The sequence below is a fragment of the Palaemon carinicauda genome, chromosome 17 (genome assembly GCF_036898095.1).
Source record: "Palaemon carinicauda isolate YSFRI2023 chromosome 17, ASM3689809v2, whole genome shotgun sequence".
NCBI classification, from domain to species: domain Eukaryota; kingdom Metazoa; phylum Arthropoda; class Malacostraca; order Decapoda; family Palaemonidae; genus Palaemon; species Palaemon carinicauda.
Window position 1 is genome coordinate 114,409,581 of NC_090741.1, and position 10,000 is coordinate 114,419,580.

A 10,000-nucleotide genomic window follows, 5' to 3' on the forward strand; every position below is an offset into this window, starting at 1 on the left:
TCCCAAATGAGGCAAAGATGAATGTGACGCAGGAGAAGGCCACTCAATTAATTATTCTTTGGAAGATGTTGTCAGATAGTTATTTTCCGTATTTCTTTTTATTTACTGCTTCCTTTTCTTGATTATCAGGATACTTTGTAGTTAGGGATCTTATTGGTGGGTGATTCTCATGCCCAGAAAATAATCGTAGATATATTCTTGATTATCAAAATTCGACTCCTCCATAAGGTGATATTTATTTTGGCATTCGTATCCCATATAATTCTCAGTCTTCAATCTTTTAATGTTTTCTTATTTTGGATGAAACTCAGGTAGGTAGGTTTTTCAGCCTTTCAATTGAAGATAAACGATCACTTTTTCACTGAATTTGGTAAATCTTACAAAATTGTTACTTCCATCAATTTTCGATAAATATTCGGACAATGGCTTTTTCATAATTACATGTGAATTGTAAGGTAAAAACTTTGAATTCTTCCTAATTTTGTATAATATTATGTTAGTCATATCCCGCACATATTTAATTAAATAAGGTTATATTATGTAAATAGTTTGTTGAATGGTAAACTATACAGTAAATCAGCTTCAAGTCCAACAGAATCCGAATATATGGTTTTGTATTTGCATATGTTTGAGCGTGTGACTAAGAAAAAGTGCAAAAGAGACAGAATGGCAGGTTGCCTGAGAGAGAGAGAGAGAGAGAGAGAGAGAGAGAGAGAGAGAGAGAGAGAGAGAGAGATTCCAATAGTACCTAAGTGGTGTTAATTTAGATGTTTTAGACGTAAAGGGGATGAAAATGGGATAATCTTTCCTTGACGTAGCTGAGAATAGAGAGAGTTTGTGCATCATAAAATTAGTCGTTTTCAGTAAACAGGAAATAGTAATTATGTAGTACAGAGTATTATTCTAAAATCATTCCCTTTTGTCTGAGGAGAGGAGGGAGGGCGAGAGGATGATTGAAAAAAAATGGATGGTATCAGTCTCTGACATAATAAGTATCTGTTTACAGCAAATGACTTGTTCTATTCTACAATAACAATTAAAAACTTATTTAAGTACTGTCTCTGCAAATAGATATAGTAATGAGTTAATTATAAATTTAGGTGAAAGAAAGAATTTAAAATATTAAACGAATATCAGAAATGCAATTGATAACTAGAAATGTACTTCTAGAAAAGGGCTTGTTAAAATATATGCTGTGATGTAGGGGCTGTTCATCAATATGTGTGTATAATAATAATAATAATAATAATAATAATAATAATAATAATAATAATAATAATAATAATAATAATAATAATAATGATAATAATAATAATAATAATAATAACAATACAGTGAACCCTCGTTTATCCCGGTAGATAGGTTCCAGACGCGGGCGCGATAGGTGAAAATCCGCGAAGTATTGACACCATATTTACCTATTTATTTAACATGTATATTCGGACTTTTAAAACCTTCCCTTGTACGTAGTACTGTTAACAAACTACCCTTTAATGTACAGAACACTTAATGCATGTACTACAGTACCCTAAACTAAAACAGGCACAAATATTAAAGGCGATTTTATATCATGCGTTTCCTAAACACCTAAAAAGCACGATAAAAAATGGCAACCAATGTTTTGTTTACGTTTATCTCTGATCATAATGAAGAAACAAACTCATTTAGTGTACTGTACACATATATGTATAGGTTAGTTTTTGCATCGATTATATTGATGTACAGTATACAGTACAGTATGTTGATTTTGTTATTACCAATGTTTTACTTAATTTTCCTTAGGACTTCCAAATGAAATGTTTTTCTTTATGACGCCACCTGAAACGACGGCGTCATAAAGTACGCTCAGTAAACAACCACGCTCAGAACAAAGAAGGCATTTAACGCGCATGATGAAAGTGATAAATAATGATATTTACAGTAAAAGCATTTACAAAATATGTTATTACAAATATTATTTACCGTATCTATATAAAATCATACAGTACATACTGTACGTAGCAAAGCAGGAAAACAATTTACGAGAGAGAGAGAGAGAGAGAGAGAGAGAGAGAGAGAGAGAGAGAGAGAGAGAGAGAGAGAGATTGTTTTACGTACGTAAATGTAAATTTTAAACAAAAAAAATATGATAGGCTTTTAAAACCTTCCCTTTAACTTAATGCATACAGTACTAAACTATAAAACAGACACAAATATTACAGTAAAATGTTTAAGTAAAAAATAAAGATTGTTACTGTACTCACCACGAAAGAAGTTCAAGAAAAACTTGAATGATGATGGCGATGAATTTGCTGCACAGTAGAAATGATGATGATGAAGCTGATGATGTCTTCTACTGTGCAGCCAATAATAGTATTTTACGTCTCTTCAGACGGAGGTGTCTTTTCCTGGGACACCTCTTCAACTTCTTCCTGAGACACTTCTTCAATTTCTTCTGAGGGCATTGTGATCGGAAGTTGCTGCCGCTGCTTCTTCTTTCGCAAGAGCATCCTGTAGGGAGCCATGTGTTCATCGATCTTGGTGCAGAATTGTACAGAACGAACCATATCCTCGTCCCACTCTTGCGACATTTCTTTCACCTCATTCGCAAGCTTGCAGAGCTTGGCAAGCCGTTCTAATGTTAAGACCGTTTCTTCGACATTTTCTTGGATCTCTTCCTGTGTTTCACTGTCTTCACTGCCCGATTTCGTCAGGTCTTCGAGGTCTGCGGCCGCGTAACTTCTACTGTCTTTTAACATAGTATCGAGAAGCGTCACCTTCTCAGCAATCATCATTTTTCGGTGCTGTTTAGGCTCACTACCAGCCTTAGTAGAAGCAGAAGGCTTGGGAGGCATTGTACAGTAGGGTTTAACAGAAAGTTCAACTTAAAACAGTCGCACACAGCACAGATTCAACTTCACAAACTTAAGAACGTCTACTCAGCAATACGCGGAAAGAGAAAGTGAACGATGCAGTCCCGCGAGAACTTTGATGCTGCGGGTAGAAGATGCGGGCAAAACACCAATCACAGGCTAGATAACAAAACTTGAGTTTTGATTCGTCATCTATCAGCGCTTGAACCAATCACAACCCGTCTTATACAGTACTATGGTGCGTTGGTTACTCATAGAAGATGTCCCGCGCACACTGAACGTACGTAGATTAAGTACAATACCGTAATAATAATAAATAATGATAATAATACTGTACAGTAATAATAATAATAATAATGATTAATAATAATAACAATAATAATTTTATTAACAACAACAACAATAATAATAATAATAACAATAATAATAAAAATTTACGTACGTACGCTATTTTACGCCTCTCTCTCTCTCTCTCTCTCTCTCTCTCTCTCTCTCTCTCTCTCTCTCTCTCTCTCGTACGCTTACAGTACTTATTCGAAATGTGATTTTTGCAACAAAGAATATTATTGGATGCAGTACTGTACTACGTACGTATACATACAAAAGATTCATGGAAAAGAAGCACATCCATTACAGTACACACCATTCTAATATGGTATGACTGCATCTGATTTGCGTTTCATGTTCGATTTAATTTTACTACGTACTGAATTATCGTATGATCACATTCTCTTTTCGTGTTTTATTTCTTTCTGTGCTGAATTATATATCATATGTAATGCAATGAACAATCAGTAAGAGCAGATATTACTAATTACAGTATTAATGGAATTACAGGTAACAAAATATCGTATTTGGTTATCTTCAGATTTCGCGGTATTTTCGAATTTTCCGGAAAATCCGCGATATGTATATATATATATGGGTTATGGGAAAACCCCGCGAAGTGGTGAATCCGCGATTGTCGAACCGCGAAGTAGCGAGGGTTCACTGTAATAATAATAATTTGTATATAAAATATGTATATATATATATATATATATATATATATATATATATATATATATATATATATATATATATATATATATATATATATATATATATGTATATATATATATATATATATATATATATATATATATATATATATATATTTATACATAATAATAATAATAATAATAATAATAATAATAATAATAATAATAATAATAAAAATAATAATAATAATAATAATAGTAACAAAGACTAACAAATTGAATTGAAAAAGACTATGAAATATGGGAGTAGAAGTGTGTCCAATAACCAAAGGAGCTGTTTAAAAGCTTACAGAGACTCCGAACCAAATATAGAAAAAATAACTCTTGCATTATAAGTATTGAATTAATGAACTTTAGAATAAGTGTACTACTAGCAGAATTATATTCCTAATAATTTTACCTATTATCTTGGTTATATTATGTGGTTAAAACTGAGATGTATGTGTATGATCTTTAATTAACTAACGCCGTGTTTGGTATAAAAAAAATATTTTTCAAACTCTCTCTCTTTAGGCATGTTGCACTTGATATCAAAAGTCATATTGCTAATTGCCAGATTAACGTCATACCTTCCCCTTCCATGTCCATATAAGATTGCTTTCTCAAGCGACGCCCAAATCTTAATATCCTAGGTGAATTTAAAACGTCTTACATATGCAACCTATTGTCTCATAAAATGACCATTCCTTAAGCCTGCCCGAAGTGTTCTGCCTCTGGAATATGGAACACCTCAACTAAAACTAATACCCTATTGATAAGCCAATCTACTTCTCAGAACCTCTCCACTTTAATTAAATTCCTAACCTAATCGACAGCCAAATCCTTTGACACAGTTTATTTATTGTAAATTCTTACCTGATTTCTCATCATACCTGATTAGTAAGAACTTATATACAGTCCTCTCGATTAAAAGAAAATAAAAACCTTTTCTTCCACTCTTTCTCCATTTGTAATCAGATTACCATTCCTTTGACAATTGCATTTCCTCAAGCTAAATTTCGTAAGAACACCCTCTCTTGTCTTTTCTGCCCAATTATGTTCACTCATTCTAGACAGGACGTCATTTTCCCCGCTGTAGCCAATGGGCACATCCATTGGCGGACCTTGTAACTTTATCCTTCAGAAACTATTACAGAAGACACCTACTCTAAAAAGGCCCACCCCCTTCCTACCTGAAGATGGGCCTCACCTGTGGCTCTGAAGCCAGAATCAGCTTTTATCCCGAGAAATGAAGACCAGAACTTAACCAGAGAAGACAACTCATCCAACAACAGTGTAGTGACTTCAAGATATTTATTCTAATATAATTCTTTGTGACTGACTTGTAAATCTTTCCAATTCGGAGTCTGCGAATGATTGAACGTCTATTAGTAAGAATGTAATATTCCTGTGCGTATTTCTGCCCTAACAAAAGAATGACATTCCTATCTGAAACTCTTCAAGTAACCCCCTCTCCATCACAGTTATCTCTACGATTATTTAGAGGTTTGTCCTTCGGGATTTAACCCCATTTTAATCAATACTAAGCCTTAGAAGTCCGGGGACCAAGAGTGTACAAGTTAGAAGGTGTATGATGATTAACGGGCTGTTATACTTAGTGTCGTCCTTCGGATAGCGTGGTAAAAAATATACCCCTTCCTATAGTCTTCAGTGCCTGTCCTTAAGAAAAGTGGTGCCCCAACAACTCTACCAGACCACGAGCATTTGGGACCATTCCTTAATCATAAAAAGTAATCTTGAGGAGGTAGGAGCAGATATAGTCCCGGATTCGTGCAAAAGAGCGTGCTACGTGAAACAACATACAATAAGGAAAGTGATGCACTCTTAAGGAAGCTGCATGTAACCCGGAAACCCAACACTATAACAAACATGTCTCTGTAGACTATAATCAACAAAAATAGTAATGATAACGCATAAAAATCTGATGATTATTATCATGTTGAGAATAAAAAGAATACATAATCTCTAGGGAAATATGTTTTTCCTTTATAAAAACTTTTAAGATTAAGACTCTGATTCCAATACACATATTAAAAACATAAATTAATCGTATTAAAAGTCATGAGAGAAACTTGTTTATTTCATTTCAAATTCTTATCTGAAAAGTATAACATCTCTCTCTCTCTCTCTCTCTCTCTCTCTCTCTCTCTCTCTCTCTCTCTCTCTCTCTCTCTCTCTCTCTCTCTCTCTCTCTCTCTCTCTCACAAATTATCTTGTATCCATGAGATTTCTCGGCAGAGAAAAAATAATGGGGGTCTTAGTTTGCAGTCGCTACATCACCCGATAGAGCAATAAACTGCAACATATGCTGCAAAAGTCGACGAGAATGAATGACCCGTGTAGCCTGACTCAAAGGATTTGCAATTTATTGACGCAATAAAATCGTTCATTTGTTGGAGGAACAATATCGAGAAGTGGTTTTAAAGCCTTGCTATTGAGTTTAGCATAAGGTGTTTTAGCCGAAATTCTACTGGAAAATGAATCACAGGTTCAGCTTGTGGGTATTCTTATGGCTAATATCTTGAAGGAATGGTTCGTATTTTGATTTTTCATAAAAGGGGATTTCATTGGTTATAATTTTATAATTACTAGCTTGAATCAATATCTATATATGAGTCTACGAAAATATTATCCATATGCATACCCACACACGCATATATATATATATATATATATATATATATATATATATATATATATATATATATATACATATACATATATGAATTATACATTGGATGGACCAAGTATAATTGTAGAGGCATTGTAACGTATTGTGAAGTAGTGACGGGAGCTAATCTTTCAAAAAGGATATGTGGCATAATTTAATTCGGCTTAGTTGTTTACTTAGCTGTCATTGATTAATTTCCTATATATATATATATAAATATATATATATATATATATATATATATATATATATATATATATATATATATATATATATATATATATATATATTCCAATATGCTGCAGGTTCTATTTAAAATTTCAGCTTCTTGCATTTCCTAATTAATTAATTTATTAATTAACTGTTTTGTGAAATATCTTTAATTCTATCAATAATACCCTTCAAGATTAACTTGGTATGTGATATAAGGTTAAAATCATTTGCGCTTTGTAACTAATTGGTGAAAAAAAAATAATAATAAAAAATTCTAAGGAAATATTTATCTCTATTTCAAGTCAAGCTAAAATGTTCCAAAATGATAGTAAATAGTAAAATAAGAGAACAGTCATTCATCAAGATGAAGTTATGTGCACTCCAGAAACTTGGAATGAAATTAATTTATTCTTTTTACTTATATAATTTCTAAAAGTCAAAAGAACCTGGACGAGGGGTGGACTACAGTAAGTTTATATGCGAAATGTATAAACCGTTGACTTGGCTGCAGCAAAAAGAAAAATCAAAATAAAATATCCCATCTCTCTTTTTTTTTAAATAAATAAAAAAAAAAAATCTTTGATATCTATAAAAACACAATGGTAATTCAACCCTTAATTCACACAATCAGGATATAAGGAAAGAAAGAAACACTCAGTAGAAAGTTTGTCATCTCCACACCAAAGAGTTTCTATTTGCTCTAAACTTGTACTTAGATGTATATTCTACAAAATCTAATAGATTTGTCCTTTGGTCATGACCACGCATGTCAATTAAGTTTCATTTAAACGGGTTTATTAGTTTTTGTGAAATGTTATTAACAATAAAAAAAATAAACGAATAAAGTATTTTATATTTAATTAAGCTAACAGTTATTTTTAAACAGCTGCTGGGCACTTGTACTTCGATGTACTTTATCCAAAATAATATAGACTTATCCTTGAGTTATACCCTACATGTCTACTAAGTTTGGCCAACATCTGCTTGAGCAATGATTTCAAAGTTTTTATATGCAATGTTGGTCTTGCATTTACTTGCATGTTCTCTGATGGTTGAGAATTCTTTGGTTTTGAGCGCACATCGGAGAGTGAGTCATAGAACTGGATGTGCGCTCAAAACCAAAGAATTCTCAACCATCAGAGAACATGCAAGTAAATGCAAGACCAACATTGCATATAAAAACTTTGAAATCATTGTTCAAGTGCCAAATAACTCCTCTCTACTAGAATTAGAGTCTTTAATGATTAAAGAAAAGGCTCCTAAACTAAACAAGCAATTATCCTCTGTCCCCCTCCACATCGCTTAAGCTGGCAAATTTAGAATTTTCTTTCTGAGTAATGTCCTTCAGATAGTCACTCAGTACTCTAGTCTGTTCCAGACAGGTTGGTCTCCTTAGACAATTTTGATTCTTATATATTTAATTTTAAGATACTTTTCTCTTAGTTAAATTTTTTTTATCTCCATATTTTACTTGTAACTGTGTTTATATTTTCTATTTTAATTCTGACTGTCTTTTTTTGTATTTTATATATTTTTACTGAGTTTTGCTTATAATGTTCTACATGTCCATTTTAGCCTTGATAATGGGATCAGTCCTGAAACGTCGGCACCAATAAATTGAAAGATGTTGTCCAGACTCTTCGTCCTCCTTTTTATTATATATATATATATATATATATATATATATATATATATATATATATATATATATATATATATATATATATATATATATATATATATAATGAATAAACTTAGACTTTTGTACAAGAATTTCCATATAAGCAACATTGTTACTATTATAATGTCTTTGGTATAAATAAGACAACTCTACAGACCAAGTTGATATCCCTTAATAAACTTAACAAGTGTTACTACATCTTAGATGAACTGAGCCTCTGCGCACGCATGGTGTATACTTTGCATAAGCAGAACCCTATTCTGTATCTAAAATATACTTTATCCTATGGTTTTTTCCCAACAGAACCAAATTATATTCACTTCACACAATCTAAAACTACTTAACATTCTGCTGTAAAAGCTAATCGACCGTACTTTGTCTCTCAACCGTAGTTGTCTGTTAATTTTTGGAAGCTATCAAGAAGAGTTTCTTTTCTCATATGTTTGACAATTACTAATGTTAATCCATTAGGCAAATGTGTTTGTGGCAGCCTTAGTCCTGCTGATTACTACCCAATTTCCATTATGAGTTTTTTTTTTTTAACGTCTTTTGGCAAAATGTCTAAATAGGTAAGCTATAAGTAATAATCCGTTCTCTAGTCTGGAATTTTGGCTTTTCCCAATCTCCAATGCAGCACAGAGATGTCTTGATTTTGGTAAGGATGTTAGTATGATTGACCTTGGTTTTAGTGCTGTCAATAACCGTGTTGATAATATGGCCGTGTTAATAATATTTAAGTAAATGGGAATAGGTAAGCGTTTTCTTGTCATTTTCTTGATGGACACCAAAGTGAGTATAGAAATTAGATATCTTTTGTTCCTTGGGATATTGTTCTTGGCCAATTACTTTTCATACCATATAGTCATAGTATGTAGTTTGACCTAGAAAACAAGGTTGCTGCGCTTCATATAGGAATGATGCTACTCTATTTGTATCAATTTCATCTCCATAATGTTGAATTTGTGGTAATAAAACGCTTAATATAGATAAAACGGCGTAAATTAGTAGGCATGAAGTTGAACCTTATCCAAACTCAAAGTATGATTTTAAGTAGCTAAAAGACAGTTGATCCTAAATATCAAATTTTTTTCATTGATAATGTTGCTGCAACTACATATATGTCCTTTGAAAGTTTAGGTGTGATTAATATAAATTCACTTTTGAGAAACACTTTTAGTCTGTTTATTCTTTAACTGCACAAAAAAATTGCTTACTGAGAAATTCTCTTAGTATTTTCGGTGTTCAATCTATCCTGAAAAAAAAGGTTTTATTCTTTCATTCTACCTTGTTTCGAGTATTGTTCTTTTGTCTGGCATTCATTTGTTGACTCTCATCTTAATTTGTTGGATGAAAACTTATGGTCTTTTAAATTTCTTATTCCTGATCTCCATATTAATCTCTGCTATCGTCATTCAGTTAGTTGTCTTTGCATGCTGCATACGGTTTTCCATAATTCTGATCATCCTTTGCATTCAGATCTTTCCAGACTGTATCACACTATAAGTATTATTAGGTAGGCAGTTAATCATAACTTTCTTGCCTT